At 44.0% G+C, this 21,467-nt stretch overlaps 1 protein-coding gene across 3 annotated transcripts in view; it reads right to left on the bottom strand.

Annotated features, from left to right (window-relative positions):
- The window catches only part of TNKS2 (tankyrase 2), a 2,182,082-nt gene that overhangs the window by 2,080,056 nt on the left and 80,559 nt on the right, over positions 1–21,467 (bottom strand). The window lies entirely within an intron of this gene.

Raw genomic sequence — 21,467 nt, 5'->3', positions numbered from 1 at the left:
CCTTCATCTCAAAAGCTGCCACTGCAGCCAGACCTATTCTACCCAACATCAGAAAAATAAGACATCTTCCCTTCAACACTGCTCAGCACCTAATCTCCTCTTTAGTACTCTCTCGATCCATCTACTATGCCAATCTGCTCTATGGCCTTCCCAACTATGGTTTTTCACCTCTCAACAAAGTCCTCAACTTTGCTGTCCCTACACTCTTCAACCATCCCCCCGCTTCACATCCACCTTCCCCGTCTCATCAGTTAGCCTGGCTATCCATGGGACAGAGGACAAAGTATTAACGCATTCTCATCTTCAAAATTACACACAGCCTTGCCCCACTAAACCCATCGGCCCATCTCACTCCCCACTCTCCCCCTTGCTCCCTACGATCATCATTGGCGCACCTCCTTGCCCCCCCCCCTCATTTCCACACTCTTCATTTCCTTGCTCCCTTACTCTGGAATGCTCTTCCTCTCTGCACTACTCCCACTCTATCGCTATTTAAATCCACCCTCTGAGGTCTCCTCCTTTCTGAAGAACCACTTGCATAGTATTCTACACCACCATATCCTCCTTTTCTCCTTTGCCCCTACCTCTCTATAACAAGCCCATGGCCCTTCCCTTACCCCTTCATCCCAAAAATGTACCACTTCCTCCACAATACCATTCTTATATCATGCTCTACGGTCCTTGTCCCAGGTTCATTTTTCTACCTCCCCTGTATCACCTGGTCTTATATCCACATCCTCTCACTCATTGATAAGGACAAAGTTTCTGCACTCTGTGGAACAATGTTAAAAAGTTTTGTAAGGATTTTTTTTGCCATTATTTTCCTTGTAGTTTTCATTAAATACAATTAACATTTTGTATGTTGTGTCATTTATAGATTGTCCCAAATGCACAGAATTAAATTTAATTACATAGGTGTGTTTGTTTGGCATCAATTTGTCTGGGGAGTCAAAACGTAGCTCCTAATCTTGGTGAAAAGCTAATCAGGCTCTTTTAGGCTATAAGCAAGAGCTACATGGCTTTCTGCCCCCTCAATTTCGAACCCTGCAGAACTCACTGCTCATTATATCACTCGTACGGTCTTGCACAAGAAATCGTTTCTTAAAAATTATTTTTGCAGTTTCTTTGTGTTGTTACATTCAATTTAAAATTACGCTAACCGCGGGTGTGGGAGGGGGGTGTAGATGAAGGGAATGCTACATTTCAAGCTACTAGCCAGGCATAAAACGTTGCTACCTTCCTTATTTCCCCACATGCATGTAGCAGAGCATTTCTTATTAGCCAAAAATCAAATTGCACTCATCAATGGATAGTCCAAATTTTGAGGCGTGCTAACCAGTTTTGGAAACTCCTTTTCCTTAGGTCTTTTTTTGTTGCTTGTGCGGTCGTCAAAGTGGGAGTATGTGCCTGTCCTTTGTGTTGGCATATATAGCGTCATGAGGAATCCATGGCAGAGTTATATTTACTTAAGAAAGTGCAACTAATGGACAAGCCTTTGGTCAGGGCAGAGGCTTTAGTTCTGCCCCGGGCACCCCAAATCCACACTTTGAGCTCAGAGAGCAAGGCCTTCATCCATGCCCTGCAGACAGTTATGCCAGGCAGGGTCAAAGTCTGATCCACCAGATAGGCCCACTGAGTAGGACCTGGCCATACCCAGAGGTGACTTTAACCAATAGGTACTTGCCAAGGTCTGTGCCTTTAGCCATTCCTGGGCCCACAAGCCACCCTAGCCTGCGCTATGGCAAGTGGCCCATTTGTCCTCTGGCCTTGGCACACAAACATGGCCAGCAGCGCCAAGGGCGGAGGCATGGTCTTTCGCCATGCATCGGGCCCTCCAAGACTCACTAGATTGCCAGTGGCCACAGTGGCGCCTGATGTGGCCAGTAGGCATAGTAAAATGGGCACTATGGACCCGACCACGCTTCAAAGAGTGGGCCAGTTGGAGGCCCAAGAGCCACCAGATGGATCCAAAGGCCACCACCCAAGTTGGCTGGCCACACCAAAAGGAAGGCCTAGACCCGGATGTAGCCCGTGGACCTACTTGGTTGAATATTGTACCAAATTTGGGCCCCTGCCACCCTTGGAGTGAGGCAAATCCCAAGAGGACTACAACATGGCATTTTATGCGAAGACCACACAGCACCTTTACCCATGTGGCTCTCAAAAACAAGCCAAACTAGAGACATTGAATACTCACATCAGGGATATAGATCCAGCCACCTGCTATCCCGGCATGTGAAATTCGCTGGCAGAAGCAAACTGGGACATTTTTACAGCATGCCACCATTACCGATCCACAGCGGCCCCAAGAGAGAAAGGGGTGGGGGCTAAAACCACTTTATGAATTGTACTGATTGTAACCCCTCCCGGAAGGAGAAGAACAGGCTAAATTGGTCAGAAGGGAAGAGCCAATGGGGACAGAAGTGGGAGATTATAAGGAGGGACTGGAATCAGGACAGTGTGCGTTGTTTGGGGCAGGTCGAGTAGAAGGAGGCATACCAGGAGAACTTAAGGAGGACGATGGTGGAAAGGAGTCTGGAGCAGAATTGCAGAGAAGGTCAGGTATTGGTTAGTGCCAGAAAGTGGTGTATATTGCAGTTGTGTGTGAAATGTGTGTGAGTGATAGAGGTAATGAAAGAGTAGGGAGGGAGTGAAGAGTGGCTGAATGGGTGAAAGGAGGGCGATTGAGAAGAAGGTGCGAGAGTAGAGGTGGTGTGGAGAGGGGAAGTGTAATAGGGGTGTGGAGATGGGAGAGTAGTAATTGAGTGGATAGAAGAGAGTAGTAGTGGTGGTGGTTTGGAAGGAGAGACAGCAGCATGGAGTAAAATTGAAAGGTGGAGGTAGGTAGCAAAGAGGACAACAAAAGGGATAGAAGAGGAAGTGTGAAGGAGAGGGAGCAAGAGAAAGTGTGCGAGAGAGAGCAAGCGAGACAGTGAGCGAGGGAGAAGCAAGCGAGAGAGTGAGACGGTGGGTGCAGGCCTCAGATGTTTGTACCAGGCCTTTTTAGGCATGAAAATCTTGTAAATACGACAGCTTTATTATTTTTCTGTGTACATTTACGCACAAGATTAGGGCAGAGGGCAGTGCAAAGGTCAGGTTACTTGACAGAAACCAGAACACTTGATTTATATCTACATGGATGTAACTGCAAGACATGGCGAAAAGCCTCAAACAGAATGCGTTTCTCTGAAGCCATTAAAAAAAAGAAACTGCACGTTGTGATACGAGGAATGGTTTCTTTCCATTCAGCTTCTGCTGCGTTGTGTGCAAATGCTCATAGTGCAAACAGAAGCACTGGGCATATCCATTTTCCTAGCATTTTAGGATACTATAATTAATGAGATGGAAATCTAAGTTGCAATTGAGAATTAATCTTTAACAAATTAGCTTTTTTTCCAGTGAAAGCAAACCAGTATTGCACAACTGTATTTTTCAGAGTTCCTGTGCTGTGTACATAATCATGCGGTGGCAGATCATTTTTAAACTTACAATTTAATTTACACTCTACTTATAAAAACAGTGTGTAAAATGAGTATGCGCAGTCTAGTTTACATCCATTCAACTTTGCGGTCAATGAGGTATATTACTATAAATGGTCAGTGGCAGCAGAGTCTTTGCTCAAGGGTGAGTGTTCTACCTCTCAAATCTTCAAAACTACAATTAAAACATGCAAAACGTAACTCTCCAGGAAGTGCAAGCGCTGTTAAAAAAATAAAATGCAAGTAACATTTGTAATTGAAATAGAAACTCAGCAGAACATGTCCCCGTTATAATCCAGATAGGCATTCTACTTTATGTAGGACTTCATGCATGATTCGTCTAACATCTAAGAACTATGATCATTATACCTCAGTAGATACTCAGTTTACCTACCTCTGAAGGATGTTAGTCAGTAAGATAGCTCAGCCGGCAGAGCTCTCATTGCTGCGATCTGTGTGTGATCTATAGGTGGCAGGTTCGAATCCCAGCAAGGCCAACTCAACCTTTCATCCTTTCGAGGTCGACAAAGAAGTACTAACTACAGTTTGGTGATAATTGTGATAAATATGTTCTATGTACAGCGCTTTGCCAAACGCGCTATATAAATAACCATTTGATCATAAGATTAGGTATAGAATTCAACATAGAATTCTTGCCCCTCTGCACTGTTGTATCATAACATTGGCATACCATTAGGTAGCAATAGCTCCAGGAAATGAGGACTTTCATTAAACATCAAAAGATGATTATGCTATCGAACCTCAAAAGACACAAAACAATGTATGTTTGCTTTACTATGTAATTGACTAGGTTTTTGGGTTTTTGGTTTTCAACATTTAAATATATACAGGAGAGATCCAAATGGCCAGACCTTAAAGAAATAATGAAAGGTGCATTCTGTGACAATGCAGAAAGCTGTCGCATGGTAATGATTTCCACACAGTGTCTGCACACGTCGGCTGGATGTCGCATACATTGTACTCTCTTGCAAAGGAGAAAAAGTCATTTTTACTTATGAAATCACATTTACTCTCAAAGTTTAAAAATAGGGAGGAAACATACTAATATCAAAATCTTATCTGGAGCACTAGGTGGGTGGATTTGTAAGGTGGAGAGTAGCAGAAGAAAAAGGGGAATGACAGAGACAGACATAGGAAGATGACTACAAGGGTGCGGAAGAAGAAGAATTATTGAGCGTCTGGAAGGCACAACCCCAGTCTCTAGAACTAACCAAAGAAGTGGAGTAGGTCACACCTAGGAGGGAGACAAATAAGGTATTTGCCATTATGCCATCACCGTAAGACAGACAGACTTTAGACAGTAGGGGTAAATAATCGGTAGACATCAAGCACAAGTAGAGGCGCCTGGTTTAGGGAGGGATTTGCTGTCCCTCAAAAAGAGAGCGAGGGACGGCCCTTAGAGCCCATTTCAGAATGTCAATTTAAACCTTTAAACTATCCTTGGGTGTTTGCGTATTATAGAGTCCATCTGTGACAACACACACCGTCCATTTCTCACAGACCCTTTCAGTCCTGGTACAAGGTTAAACCTTGTGTCGCCATGATATTCACGAGAACGTAGTTCAACCACCCAGTTTCATACAAAATGTGCATTCTTGTCAGGTTGCAGAATCCTCAAAACAAATTCTTCTCATTAGCCCCAAAGTCATGGACGCTATGCAGGGAAGGGAGTGGGCTAAGAGGGCTATGTTTTGGCAGTGCAGTCACAGGCATTTAGTGGTTGAGGGGGCATGGTAGCAGTGCAGCAATAAGCACCGCATTTGAAATGTGTAGAGGCAGGACGTTTATGAGGAATCTGATAAGATAGCTCTAGGCCAGGGGGCAAAAAGAGTGCAAGCTACTAGCAAGACAAAAAAAAAAAAAAAAGTCACTTGCCACCTCAATTTTATATATAAACACTGCACACCATTTCTTACTTGCCAAGAGTCAAATATCACTAGCCAAGAGTTAGGGGGAAGAGCACATTTTTACCAGTCTTCGGCCATTGCATTGCGCATGTATTAAATGAAGTGAAACTAGTTGGGAAAGAAAGGTAGAGCTATAAACTAACCTGGGGTTTGGTCACTTAAAAAAAAAAAAGACTAAAAAAAAACTACAAAAAAAAAAAAAAAAGACATTCAAGGCTGCAAACATTTCCAGAAACCTGCGAGCAGGGCAAGCTGGGAAAAAAGGACATCACTTACTAAAATGATCACTTACTAAAGTGATGATCCTTTTATATGCAAAGCAAGCCTTTCATCACTGTACAATCTTTTTACTGAGGTCTGATTATGCTAGTGACAGAGCTTTCACCGCCTATGACACTTAAGTTTGCAGATTTCGCAGTCCAGAGGTGTATAGCCTTGCTGCCACATCTCCCAAAAAATTAAAGTTGTAAATGCTTTGGAGTCAGGAGAACAAGTTATTGGTGGGGCTGCATTGACAAAACTGCTAATTTCTGAAAATAAATAATTCACCGATATACAAGTGTTTTCAATTGGGTTAATTGTAATGCAGATTATAATTGGTTAGGTACAACCAATTCCCAGAGGTTTCTAAGCGCGGACCCAGGGATCGAACCTGTGTTGCTCTGCATCATCCTGCTTCCAGGGCAAGCGCTTTGCCCCTCATCTATCCTCCCGGGATCCTAATGGTATTTTCCCCATCACTATATATATATATATTAATTAATGACGTTTCAAATTTGCCAAGAATGTCACTGCTAGTGAACACACATTCTCAGAACAGTGTTGCCCAACATCACAAGTCACTGCGGGTCAGCCCATCACTCCAGAATACCTATTAGAGGGTAACTCCTAAGTACAATGCAGCCGAGTGATACAAATAAGAATAAGTGCTTGTCTTTCAAAATAATCACAAATCACAACTGTAACATCCATTGGGACAAATACATATCTATCTATGCTATTACAAACGAGAACTGTGCAGGTTTCCAATTGTAATGGAATCATCCTCAAGGGGTGGGCTCATATTGTCCTTTTTGTGAGGTGGGAGGGGCTAAAACAATTATGCACATTTTTGGAGTGTGGGCCGTGGGAGTGTGAGAAACGCATACGTGACCCTTAAGCCCACAATGATGAGTTGGAACCCATGGCATAGGATCATAGTAGAAGGCAATGCATGATAGCAGGGTGCCAAATGTGCACTTGCTACTGGCTAGTGATCGACCACCAAACCAAACATGGTGACCTCCACAATCCACATCTTTTGAGTAACACTTTGAACCACAGCCTTCTTCAGTTCAACCATGCCTCAACATCTGCTTGCCACTGGGCCACAGTGGCGGCCTCACCTTTCAACGAACCGCTGAATAGCGCAGAGAAGCCTATTTCACCATTCTCAATGCGCAGAGTTACTGCAAAAGGCATTATTGCCTGTTAGTTACTCCCTTGTTCCATTTTGAGCCCAAGAGACTGGCTGGTCACGTAAATAGCTTTTTGCAACTCAACAACATATCATTTCTAAACATTGTGGTATGTATAGTCTTGTCACCTCCTGTCTCATTACCAAGAGTGCTGGATATTGCCATCTTACATATTCTGTATGCTTTTAACAGTGGTTGGTTTTTTGTAGTATTTTCAATTTAGTTATTATTGTTATTATTGCATATGATGCGTTTAAAGTCTATTTTTCTAGAACCTTGATTGGACATTCCTTTATTTGCTGTACATTTGTAAGGCATTTATACATCAAGTAAATTGTGTTTCAAAGCGGCCACAGGGCAGCAGGGAGGGAACATGGAATGAAAAACAAAATGAGATATTTGGGACTATTATACTCCACTGTTTAGGTTGCTACTGAACCAAATTCACAACCCTACTGAGAGTACAGCCTTCCCCTCGACCCAAGTTACCATAAAAGTATTTATATCTATTAACCGTGCCTGTTTCACCTTTAAGATTGTGTTGGCTCTTGGTTTGTAGTAGTATGAGTGCTGATTAGGCAATTTAGCCTCTATGAATCCTTGTACTACCACAGGGCAGAAATCAATGTGTCACACTTGGCTAATAAAAAATGGTGTGCATTAGGAGAACTGGCATTCACGACAGGGGAGCAAGTGATTTTTATGCCAGGCTAGTAGCTTGTGACTGGAATTGTTCCCTAGAGTCAATCCCATGTGAAAGTTAGGTCAGTGTAAAACTAAGCACTAGGACCTTGTTCTTCAGAGGTAGCTCCTCTCTACTGGGTAACAGCCGCGGCTCTTACCTCACAATCATGAAATCTTTCTTTTGATCCCTGCTTTAGGATTTCTACCAGTTGATTAAGGACTAGAGAGATTGTCCTTAATCAACCTAATTGGCCTTGTTCAGGCCCAACATCCAGCCTCTGAGGACAAGAACCCAACATCCAGTCCCTGAGGTGAAGACCAGTAGGCAGAAGTGGATTAACTGGTCACTTCTTTGCTTGCTCAAGGAACAAACTGCACTGCAGTCTTCTGCGCAAACAAGAACAACCATATGCAGAGTAGGGATGCATTTTATTTATTAGTTCTCTATAGTGGGACTAAAACCATAGCTGGTATCCTGGAGCATTTGAGAGACAGAGTAAGGGAATAACTACCCTCCAGAGGAACTGCAAATTCTGTTGAAGGTAAAAAGCCACGTTTTCAAAGCCCAATAAAACTTCTTTAACTAAAACAAGAGGGAAGTGTTTCCATAAGTTCACCCCTGGAACTGAATTGCTTAGGGTCTGCATTTACAGCTCAGGAAAGGTGCCAGATCAAGAGCATTCTAAATCTAAGAACTCCACAGCAAATATAATACACCATCAGATTGTGCCCAACATACTCAGAGTGCTAAAAATGATTTCTTATTCCATCCACTTACAACTCTATTGCCCGACACTACCGAAGATGTGATTCAATTTAAATGTAATTGTTAGGGAAAGCATGGGTAAGTAAAGCACTTATTGGCGCAAAAGGACAAGTTCTTAACCATGGTAACCTTCTTTCGACTGGATGTTCCTCCCACGTATTCATTAGCTTTGATATTTCCCCAATATCCAGCTTGCTACCTCGGAATGTTTTTTCAGTAGAGGGCGCTGTGAATTGACGCCTGGTCGAGTCGATGTCCCTCGGAGGCCTCCGCCTTGACGTCACCGCAGATATAAGTAGCACGCGGCGCGCCCGTTGGCCTCAGTTCCGTTTTGACGAGTGGAGCACTGTCTTGTGTTTGATGTTTACTCCTTTTGAGAGAGCGTAGACTGCAACCGCAAGAAATGTTCTACTGCGGGGTAGGTTGGGAGGGCCAATAAGGAATACGTGGGAGGAACAGCCAGTCGAAAGAACATTACCATGGGTAAGTAACTTGTTCTTCGAATGGATTGTCCTTCCATGTATTCCTGATCTCTGATACACTCCCAAAGCAGTTTACACAATTTGGGGGAGGGAGTAAAATGTAATGTGATCATGTATGCACAGAGTGCAATACTGCTTTTCCAAAAGCAGAATCTTGGCTCTTGGAGGAGTCTAGACTGTAGTATTTAGTAAAGGTGTGCACAGACGACCATGTGAGAGCTGCATATATATCCTTTATCGTAACTCCCCTCTGCAAAGCAGACAAAGTGGCAACACCCCTGGTCGAATGAGCTCCTAGATGTTCTGGAGGATCTTTACCGGCCAGTCAGTAACATTCCAATATAGATGAAATAATCCATCTGGAGACAGTTTTGTTTGGCAATGGCTAGACCCAATTTGTGACCTGAATAGCCCACAAATAACTGGTCATTCTGCTGCAGTTTTGCCAATCTGGAAATGTAAAAACTCAGTGAACGTCTACGGTCGAGTCTGAAGTCTTTCTTCCTCTTACCCCGGATGTGTTAAAGGATAAAAAGATGGTAATGTTATTTTCTGAGCAATATGAAACTCAAACAACCTTGGGGAGAAAGGTAGGCTTCACCTTTAGTACCACACTGTCTTCATGAAAAACAGTATGAGGAGGCTTGCAGGATAAAGCCTGTAGCTCACTTACTCTTTGGGCTGATGTTTATTGCCACTAAGAAAACGGTTTTCAAAGTAAGTAGCCTTAATGGACAAGAATGTAGAGGCTCGAAAGGAGCACCCATCAGAAAGTTGAGATCCCACATTGGGACTTGAAAGGGGGCCGGAGGGTAAACATTAGTTGATCCTTTTAAGAATTGTATTACCAGAGGAATCTTAAAGTAGGAGACTTCCTCTGAAGTGCGCTTAAAAATAGAAAGCGCTGCCAGGTATCCCTTTAGTCCCAGATTTGCCAGATATAATAGAAAAGATAATACCATCTGTGTATTATATGAGAAAGGGACAACATTCTGTCTGCACCAGCTGCAGAACTTATTCCAGCAGCAGCAATATAAAGATTTGGCTGCTGGCCTTCTGGCCGAAAGCAAAACCTCCATTTTGTCATCCGGGAGGTCCCAATCCTTGTATCTCAGCCTCTCAGAAACCATGCGTGAAGGCTGAGAGTCGGGATATCCGGATGGAGAAGGTCCTCTCTTTGTGGAAGACGAATCGGAGGGCAGATGGACATGTCCAGAAAGTCTGGGTACCATGTCCTCCTGGCCAAGTCCGGGGCAGTTAGGAACATGGATTTCAAGAACCTTCTCAACCTCCTGACTGCGTGAGGAACCATGGGGACTGAAGGAAAAACGCGTACAGGAGTGGAAATTCCCAGACCACCACAAACGCGTCTCTTAAAAATTCCCTTGAGCAGTACAGTTTGCACTTCGTGTTGGCACTGGTCGCAAACAGATCCACTTCAGGGGTCCCCCAAAGGGTGAAGGTCTCTTGAAGGACTTCCTGAGCTAGTTCCCACTCGTGGGAGACAGTGCACTGCCTGCGCAGAGCATTCGCTGTTGTGTTCTTCTCTCCGGCTAGGTGAACTGCCAACAGATTCTTTCTTGTATTGCCCAAAACCAGAGCTGCATTGCCTCTCTGCACAGTGGTAGTGACCCTACACCTCCTCTTTTGTTGAGGTAGTACATGGCCACTGTGTTGTCTGTCATTATCAGGACATTCTTTCCCCGTACAGATGGCAGGAAGGCCCTTCAGCGCTAGTCTGATTGCCCTCAGCTCTAAAAGGTTGATATGTAGTTTGAACTCCGATGGAGACCAACGACCGCCGATTGTCAAATTGTTGGTATAGGCTTCCCACCTCGTGAGTGAGGCATCCGTAACTACTGATATCTCTGACCATGGTTGCCAAAAGGGTTATTTCAGAATGTTCTCCCAACAGGCCCACCACTGAATATCCAGTGAGACTGTTTGGGATTTCGAGGAGATCTGACATCCTTCCTGAGAACTGTGACCACTCGGTCCTGAGAGCCTACTGGAGAGATTTCATTCTAAAGCGAGCCTCTGGCACCAGAAAAATGCAGGATGCCATAAAACCGAGCAACTTCAGAAAATCGGAGGCCTCTAGATGTTGGGCATTCTGGAATTTCATCACTATCTGCAGAATGTCTTCAGCCCTCACCTCTGGTGGCAAGGCTTTTCAAAGGGATGCATCCAGGACTGCTCCAATGAAATGGAGTCTTTGCAATGGTATCATGGGGGACTTCTTGAACTTGAGGGAGAAGTCCAGCCTGTGAAGGGAGTGAAAGGTGTAGCTGAGATGTTCCAGGGCCTGTTCTGGGGAACTGGCCCTGTTCAGTCAATCGGCCAGGTAGGGGGGTAGACGTGAATGCCCCCCCCTATCTTGAGACTTGCTGCCACAACTGCCATTAGCTTGGTGAAAATACTTGGGCGGAGGTCAGCCCAAATGGCAGAACCCGAAACAGATAATGAGAACCAGCAACGGCGATCCTCAGGCACTTTCTGTGCTTGTGATTGAATGGTAAATGAAAGTAAGCATCCTGGAGGCCCAAGGATACCATCCAATCCTGAAGCTGGAGGGCTTGAAGGATCTGAGAAAGGGTTACCATTTTGAAATTGTCCTGGATGAAGAACTTGTTCAAGTCTCTCAAGTCCAAGATGGGTCTCAATCCTCCGTCCTTCTTGGGGGATTAGAAAATATTGGTAGTGCCAACCCTTGTTCCTCTCCACTACAGGTACTGGTTGTATCGGACCTTTCTCTTACAGGGTTAATATCTCCTGCATAAGGAGCAGATCTAGAACTTTTAAAGAGTTGTTCCCGGGTGGATGACTGAGGTTTTTGCAGGAAAGGTAGGCAGTAACCTTGGGCAATTGTTTCCAATGCCCAAGCATCTGAAGTGATAGCCCGCCATTCTGTCAGATGTTGTGACAACCTGCGTCCTACTGCAGTCTTGTGTTTGAAGACCTCAGAGAGGTTTTGGAGTGGCTGAAGGTAAGGCAGCCGCTGCCGTCTTCGCACTTCTCCCCCGTCCACCACAGGGGAATATTTTGTGTCCCCTTTAAGCTGGCTGTCCTCTGCCCCTTCCGAATGCGGAATAATAGCGAAAGGACCTGCCCCTCCAGGGCGCACCCGTGAGGCGGTTTCGTGTTTGCCTTATTGAAGCCCCAAGGGATTTGGCCGCCGCCTTGGAAGTTTGCAGGTTCTCCAAACTCTCCAGCTTCATTTCCAAATAGATGTGTGCCGTCAAAGGGTATGTGGAGAAGTCTAGGTTGTACGTCTGGGGCAAATCCTGACTTCCGCAAACATGTAAATCTGCAGATCACTGTACTAGCCACCAAAGCTCTGCTGATGCAGTCAGAGTCGAGATTAGTCTAGAGGGATTAGCACATAGCGTCTTTCCCATCCTTGACAATGTTAAGGCAACCGTATTGTTCCTCCCCTTTGGGATATGGTCAGCCACCATATAAACGCATTCCCAAAGGATGTGGGTAAATCTTGCTAGCATGCACGTAGCATTGGCAGATTTTAAAGCCATACTGCCGGCCAAGAAAACCTTCTTTGCCATGGCGTTATAGCGTTTATCATTCCTATCCTGCGTTATTGTGGGATAGGCATTTAGTCTCCCTGAGGAAGTGGCTGCCTGCACTAGCAGGTTTTCTGGTGTAGGATGCTTTGAGAGATACAGAGGGTCAGAACTAGAAGCTCTGTATTTGGCTGTTAACTTTTTTTTTTTTTATTTACGGCTGGGACATCCTCAGATGTTTCCCAATTGGAAGTCACTCTCCTCTGCTGGAAAGGGACAATTGGGTCCTCCTGTGGTCCCTTGTCTAATAGATCTGTTAAATCGTCCTGTTCAAAAAGGGTCTGGACCATCCCATATACTCCATGACTCTTGTCATGAGCGGTCTGTACTTTACTTCAGCATGGTCCCCAGGATTTGCCTTTCCAAAATCAATTTCAGGAGAAGTATCAATACCAATGGCTTCATGAAGACAATCTTGCAAATTCTTCATGCAAGATTTTTTGGATACAAGTTCATCCGGCACAGATGGTGTCCCATATTGCATCCCAAAGGGTCTTTCTTCCTCAGAGAACTGCTCTGCGTCTTCATAAACTGAAGCTAGCGTTTTAAAGTACTGTGTACGTGGTTGTGGTGTGTAGTTTTTTCAAATGAAGTAGGTATTATGGAAGTCATAACAAGAGGCGAAATCGTTGATGTCGACTGCCTCGACACAAGTGTCGAAGGCTTCAATGGCTTTGACGATGGGGTCAGGGTCGTCATTGTAGAGGTCTTCAGTGAATGTGTCGAAGGGACTGACACATGCGCGCCGAGGTCAACACTCGAGGCGTCGATGGCTTCTCCATCAGTACCGGCGCCGACGAAGACGCACTCTTCGGACCTGGTGTATAGATTTCCTTCGTGTGACGATTTTTTATGTTTTGAGGAGGCTTTCTCTCGACTCTAGGGATGAGATTGCTCAAGGAGGTTCAACGGCCGGGTCCGAAGACGCACAGCTCTTGTGCTTAAGAGGTCTTACGAGGTCTTTCAACTGGAGCATCGCCTCTAGGTGTTGTCGAGGGGGGCAAGGCCGCATTCTCGAACACCTTCATTATACAGAGCCTAAACTACTCCCACCAACTATATTTCAAAGGGCAAACGACCCATTCGGGTGAACTAGATGACGAAGTGGACGGCAACATATAGCGCCTCTTCTTGCCATGCCTTGAAGACGAGGAATGATGCGAACCACTTCTCGAACGGGAGCGTTTAGACCTCTTATGAAGAGGAGACTTTGGTCTCGACTCGTCTGCCGATTTACCTTTAGAAGAGATAGAAGGGGATTTTTGAGGCTTACCTCTTGACACCTTCCCTATGCGCTCTATCAAGGCCTTGGCCGTCATCGACAGGCAGTCCTCACACTCTGAACACTGATGGTTTGACCCTAAACACCACAGGCAGATACTGTGTGGGACCGTCAGACATTTTCGCACCACAGTCCTGGCACTTCTTAAATCCGGACCGAGGAGTGGATGGCACTGATAATAAGCCATATCGTGTCGAAAACTCAATGAATTTTCAAAAGATTTCTGACTAGGAACTAGGCATTACGTTACCGAAGCTGTGAAGCGCGGAAAAACAGAACTGGACAACTGAACAACGGGCGCTGCGCGTGCTACTTATACCTGCAGTGATGTCGATGTCAAGACAGAGGCCTCCTAGGGACATCGACTCGACCAGGCATCGACGCACAGCGCCCTCTACTGAATAAAAATATAACCGAAGGGAGAAAGCTGGCTATTGGGAAATATCAAAGATAAGAAATACGTGGGAGGACACAATCCATTCAAAATTGACTTTGCTACATAACAAAAATGGAAGTTGGCTTAGAAGCGATTCAAGACGCATAGAAGAGACGTATGTCGCTTACTTAGAGACAGTAGAGCCAGAGGTGGACGTCTCTTGACAGACGTCCAAATGATAGTTGGGTCAATAGGTCTGCATTAACAGGTTGACAGGCTAAACTGACTTGTTAGTCTGATCGACCAGGTTTATGATGAGCGGAAAGGAGCAGGATTAGTTTGGGGTGAGGTGGGGTAGGGAGAGAGGAGGTTCAATAGTTGGGTGGGGGAGTAGAGGGGTCCAAGGTGTGGGGAAGGGAACAAGAAAGGGGAGTAGAAGGTGATCAGGTGGGGGAACACAAAGCGGGGAACGGGTAGGTAAGGCGGAGCAATACTCTGGTCAGGGGAGAAGAGGAAAAGGGTGTATCGGAAGGGGGTTGGCAATACAAGTACTACAGGGATGGGGAGTGTGATGAATCCTGTGGAGTCAACACTAAACCCCAGCCATAGATCTCCTTCCATGGGCCAGGGAATAGCAGCAGCTACCTGATACTGACCCTGGGGGTGGTATTATGAGGGAGGTTGACATGGGAGGAGATGGCTGTAGGGGGGAGGCAGTGACCCCATAACGAGTGACGCAGTATTCTTCAATTCCAAGAGAAGAAGATCCCATCATTTCTAAACTCTTAATGGCTAGTTATCACTATACAAATCCCTCCCGTTGTAAAGCCCCAACCCCCCCCTACAAAACATTACAAGCTGAATACCAGTCACACCTCATATGTACATTAAACACACACATCTCCTGTTTCTCCAACTCCCATAAAACCTCAAGTACTGAGACGAGGAAAAGGAAGGAGTTAATGTGGCTCAAAAGGAAACACGCAGGTTAGTTGTTGTGGGGAGGTCCATGTGTGCAGGACATTTAAAAATGGTGTCCACATTGGAGGAAAGGAGAGAAGCAGAATGGAAGAAGGAAGCAGAACTGAAGGAGAAGGCAGCAGCATAGGAACAAACCACGCTGGAGCAGGCAAGCGCTTTCAGACTGCCACTCACAAGCAGTACCTATCAGCATGATACAAGGCCACAGAAGACATAGCAGGCACTGTGGGAAAACCCCCGGGGAGCCGGTAGCAACAGCAAACCTACAGGGAGCATGATCATGCCCAGAAGCAACAGGCTTACCGACGGGTGACAGGGGAGTTTAGAGAAGGTCTGCAGAGCGGGAAACAACATCCCAGAGTGAAAGTTTCACTGCAGCGACATGCCATGGGTCAGAAACGCTACCAGGCACTGTTCGAATCTGCCAATAGATGTTGGGGACCCCGGGGCGTACCGACAGGCATGTGAGCCATTAAGAACTTATTCTGAATACCAAACAGAATACGACAACAGAATTTGCCTAAGTCCTCATGTATGAGATGTCAACATGGAGAAGGTTGGAGCAAGTATTGCTGCAAGCCAATTACTAGTAACGCAGTTAAAGGGGAATGGGCACAACAATGTTACTGTCCTGTGTTCAGGCATGTATTTTTAAGCATACTGTAATCGATCTTACAATTTCTTCCTATCCATTTTACCTTCGTTTTCCTCACTTTTACACATGCGAGAACAACGGGTTGGACGCGGCCATCTTGTGCTAATTTTATCCGTTGAGGCTTTGCACTAACTTCAAGGGCGCTCGCAACAAGAATACAGATTGCACGGCTCTGAAGCTGACATCACTAGATGCCTACAGCCCAAAGCTGATGTAGGTCTCGTGTCAACATTCTCTGTGCGCAAGCTATTGACGTGTCTCCATGGAAATGGCAGTATGCCACTTTCCTCAACAAGTATAAACAGACCCCTTCTCATCAGACAACATCGGAGTTAATTTTCAATCGTGTCACTATCTTTTTTAGATCGCTTGTGACTCGTTTCTGCTCTGTTCAGCTATCTTCGTAGTACGAAGCCCCTGCAAACAGATACTTACACTAGCAGAACGGATTTCAATCGTTACTTACGTATTATTTAAAAATGTGTCATATAATGGCATCAATACAGCCCTACAAGTTCGAGCGTGATTATTCCGAGGAGCATGTAACTGAAAGAGAATGATGGGGAAATCGAACGATAGTTGGGAAGCTGAATCTCCGAAGCATGAGCCTGAGCCTAGTTGCATGGAAGATGTTTCCACCTGGTGTACCTGCAATCGTTGCGAGGTCATGCCAACCGAGGTGGAGAACTGCTGCTGCCAAATAAAACTCTGGATGCTTGGCCTAGAAGACACCCCACCGCTATGCGTTACCGAGCTGCATGACTTCAGGGCAGCCTGCCTCACAAGGTCCGTGTTGAGGATTAGGGTGGTGCTTATGCACAAACTTCACCCTTGCAATCCAAGTAACGAGTAAGTGTACTCTAGATGCGTTGTCATTTTGACCATGGAGATGACTAATATTTCATGTTTGTCTCCTACATTGTCGTAACTTTGATCGATTACTGACAAATGAATTTAGTCTGCAAATTGAATAGATTTCTCGCACTTTTTGGAAATCGGAGTGTTCATCGCTTATGTGTCTTTCACTTTCAACTAAAAAACCATATTTCTCTGTGGCCCAAACCGTTATGGATTGAATAGGTGTTCACTTTTGAAATGTGTTGAGACTTCAAAGCCCAAGTTAATTTTTCCATGAAGTAACTTTAAGGGCAACTATGCCATAGAATTTAGGATGCATTTTCAAGTAAGGGTGGTACACTTATCAGGTTCATTCAATTACAGTATGTATGTTTCTCTTTCACAGGTGTACAGGCTGGTTGCCTACCGATAATTTACATGGTAGCTTTATGGGGGGCTTGGATTCCGCGTTTGACGGGTAATATCCACCTGTGTCGTTGGAGCCATTCGTGCCAAATTCCCCAGTGACAGCTGACAGTACAGGGGATTTTCACACTGTGCTGCAACCTCAAGTATACAATTTGTAGCTTGTTTGTGCCATCAACATCACCAAATTAAATAAAATACAAATGAGCATATACGAATAGTTGTTTCAATGTTTCAGTGAATCAAGAACACGCTCACTCGTTTACGAGGGAAATTAAATGATGGTTGTACCCTTTTGCGCTCACCTCGTCCGCAACAATCCCTCCCCCCATCCAGTATACCCCACTCCGGTACTGGATGGGAATGGCCAAGGTGCCAAAAACCATGTACAGCGCAAAGAGATCCTCCAAACTCCCCTCTTCAAGACCCTGCCCCTGCAATCCACATAAGTTTGTGTCCCTTCAGCAGTGTTAGAGGCCTTTTGCGCTCGCCTCATGTCCATCCATCCCCCCTCCAGTATCAATGGCAGTTTGCACCTGTGGCAATGCGATCGCAAGGGGGCTGGGTGGATGGAATGCTCAAGGTGCCAAACACCATGTACACTTCAAAGGGATCTTCTGCACGGTGACCACACATGGCCCGCCAGACTCATTGTCTCCAAACTCCCCTCAGGACCCCACCCCTGCAATCCACATAAGTTTGTGACCCTTCAGCAGTGTTCCGGGCCTTTTGCGCTCTGGTCGTCTCCATCCATTCTCCTCCCTAGTATCAATGGCAGTTGGCACCTATGAACAGGATCACACTGGGCCATAAGATTGTCTCGGGCACCGATGAAAACATGGCACACAGTTCAAATTTGCCATTCATTCCTTTTCGGGCACCGTTTTAATATTAACCAAAAGGTGAGTATTTTGATGAAAAGGTGATGCAAATAGTGCATTTAAAATAATATATATTCGTCAACAGTGTTCACTACTACTAGCCGCTTAATGAAGTAGCTCAAACTGGCACACATGGCCCAAAATAAGTAGGCCACATTCATTAACAAAAAAAGACCAACACAAGCATTTAGCGTTATTTATCTTTTTTTCTTTTTTGGTTTATACAAATAAAACCTTTACAATAGATTTACATTTCAGTAGCTAACATATAAGAATACATAGATCCAACTAATAACACCTATAGACAAACAATACAAGTTAAAACAAAGGTTAAAAGCACAATACAACTGTAACTCAGGAATTCATACACAAAACATAATTTGGTATACCTTACATATTTTATATTTCTAAGCTTTGAGACCGTTTGGTGAACAGGGACCTACTGTAGGCCACATAATAAAAGGGTAATCGCATAAGATTTTGCTGCAATTCCTTTGTAAGTCGATATATAAACAGTTCCTGCAGCTTCAGACAGTTCACCTCAATGTGCCTCAACAATTCAGTCAATTTCAGGATAAGTTGTTGGCTATAACCCTCCCTACATCGCTTCCATAATAAATTCCCCAACAATCTGGGTTTTACTCCAAGAATTCAAATAAAAAATTCGAACATGTGGTTCCTCAAAGAAATCACAATAAACCACTAGGTGCTTCAAGGTTTCCCTCTCATCCTTCATATCACAAAATCGGCATATGCCGGATCCCATTATCCCCTGGCATCTGTGCCAATATTTGGTTCTTGCATAAATTGGTAGTTGGTTTAGCTTGAAGCGGAAGTATATTTTCTGCGCTGTTACAGGGGAATTGTATTAGATATTTTAATCTGTAGTGTCACCCCATTTCCTTCGAAAGAGGTTATACTCAGAAAAGGATGAATAGGTCCCAATTAGGTCTAGCATGATGCACCAGTGGTATCTTTGATATTTTTTCTTTTGGCTCAGCAAAGGCGCACACATTGACTCAGGAGTTTCATTGATGGATTTAAGAATTGACTTTAGTTTTGATGTAAGCTTGTTAAAGGAAGGAATATTTGGTTCACCAATGATTTGATTAAGCTCCGCATATAAAGTGTTTTTGGGTGGTTCTACCATTTTGGTATAATTTATCAGACTCCGCCAATTTCGTTTGACTGAAAGTGGTAGCAGGTTAATCTCGTGACATATCATTACATTAGGAATGGAAAGTGCTAATCCCAAAACATTTCTCCATAGTTTGCCCTGTAAAGCATCGAGGAAGGCATCCATCTCAATGGTACACATATCCAAGGAATACAACAAGATGGATTCTTCTTTTAATAAGTAGAATTGTATGAGAGGTAAAAGAGAATATGCAATATTTATGAAGTATGATTTTCATCTGTGAAGCCAGAGTTTTGACCTCATTATTCAGGTAGTTCTTCCACATACTCATAGAACAGTCTGATAATGGATATCCTAGGTATCGAATCAGTGGAGCATACACAATAGCAAAGCGTGTGGTTTTCTGTTTGCCATCGGCGAAAGTTAGTATGTATGATTTTGCAGGATTGGCCAAAAGATTATGTTCTCTTGCAAATTCTGCAACTAGATCAAGTTTTTTTAGCAGGCCGAAAGGAGTTCTATCAAAAAATAATAGATCATTGGCCATCCAATCCAATCTCAGAGTCTAATTTGGCAGGAAAGCTTACTGCATATTGCCAAGACTCATCGAAGCCAAAGAGGTATAAATTAAATAATACTGCCGCCATATCGCACCCCTGTTTGACTCCGATGTCAGTAGCAATGGGGTTGCTCAATGCCCCCTCACTATTCAATCTGATTCGATAATTGGTGTTATGGTGGAGTAACGCAATCAAGGCTACTAAGTAGAAAGGAATACCCAAATTAAGCATTTTGGCCCAAAGAATTTCACGAATCACGCTGTCAAAGGCTGCAGTTAGATCCAAACTGGCCATATAAACAGGACACATTTTCACATGACTAGTTTGAGCCTGAAGATGAGATAATATAGTTGTATTCAAAGGGCAACCAATGTTTTTTCGAAATCCCATCTGGCAATGTGATAATACCTTTTGGTCGATGTATCTTTGCAAATGGCTCAACAACAGAAGGGAAACATTTTTTGAAGAAGCATCTGTCAACGCTATGGGTCGATAATTATTTGGACAATCAGGAGGACCCTTTTTGTATATCGGAATAATATGGGCGGAACGCCAAGATGATGGTACTACACCAATATACACAATCAAATCAAATCATATTTTTAGGATTTAAGCCCATAATAGAGGATCAGATTTGTAAACACAAGGGGGCAAGCCATCAGGCCCTGGTGCCTTGAGTTGTTCAATTTCCCAATTCCTTCGACAATGTCAATAGCAGACCATGGAGATTTCATACCTGGTTCTGACGGTGTCAAAGGATCGAAAATAAAGGATCGAATGACCTTTTGCTCGAATGCAAACGGATCGAAAAAAAAGGGTTGAATCTTTATTTTATTTTTTTAGTTTGGGTTGGTAAAAAAAATGTTTTTAATAAAGAAAACGGTGGGTTGGGAGGGGAACCCCCCCCATAAAAAAAAAATAAATAAATAAAAATGTGACCCTTTTTTCGGTCCTTTGACTGTCGATCAAAAGGCATTCGAACCTTTTGTTTTCGACCCTATAATTGGCAACCGTTCTAACTTGGGTTCACAGCCTTTAAGTGAAGCAAAGCGCGCAGGCAATTGATATTTATCCTTTATATAAAGTGACCATACCTCTGGGGAAAGTGTTAAAGTGCGCAGGGTAGACCACACTTGCCTGGTATCATGCCTTAAAAGATTGTATATCATTTTTTGATTATCTGCAGGGTTTAATTTTCTTTTCATCCATATTATTTTATTTTTATATGTCGGTTTGATTTTTCTTACCCTTTCTCTCAACACTTCTGAAGGAGCATTGCTTCTTAATAAATCCCTAATAAGAGTGTTTTTTTCTTTTTTGAAGAGGGCAAGACTGATTAAATGAGTGGGCATGACTAACATGCGAGTGGGCTTGGTTCCTTTTTTCGTTAGCCAACCTATTTAAATGAAATTGAATACAACATGCATTGTTTGTTTCTATTTCCAACAGGGTGGGAACCCCTGGCCGTTAACCCAGTTATAATTTCACCATCCAATTCGATAGATCTTAACAGCTTGCGACAAACTGTAGTGTTCCATCTAACGGTCAGGGACTGATGGTCGGGTTCCAGCAAAATTAATACAGTATCCTCGGAGAAACAGACAAATGGAATATGGAACATCAATATAATGATCATATGGTCTCCCAATGCTGGGTTGCTTATAATCACAGGTGCAGGGTGATGGTAAAGCCCCGAAGAGATGAAAAATAAGTCAATCAATGAACTGCTAGCTCCCCTTGACCAAGTGTAGTTATAGGGTTGTAGAATCATAATGGGTGATTAAATATCCCATGTAAGAAAGAAGACCATCCATTATTGCCCGTTTCTCCTTGACATTTCCGAATATTTCTTCACAGTGATCCCTGGTAAAGGCACAGTGTCATAACAAAGGTAATTCAAGTCGCCACCAACAACTATTCTTACTGCGGGATTTGTAACAAAAGCTTCCTCTAAAAT

Source organism: Ambystoma mexicanum, chromosome 8, assembly GCF_040938575.1.
Source record: "Ambystoma mexicanum isolate Mex_15411 chromosome 8, UKY_AmexF1_1, whole genome shotgun sequence".
Lineage (NCBI taxonomy): Eukaryota > Metazoa > Chordata > Amphibia > Caudata > Ambystomatidae > Ambystoma > Ambystoma mexicanum.
Note: the sequence above shows the minus strand (reverse complement) of the source record. Positions and strands in the feature narration are given on the sequence as shown.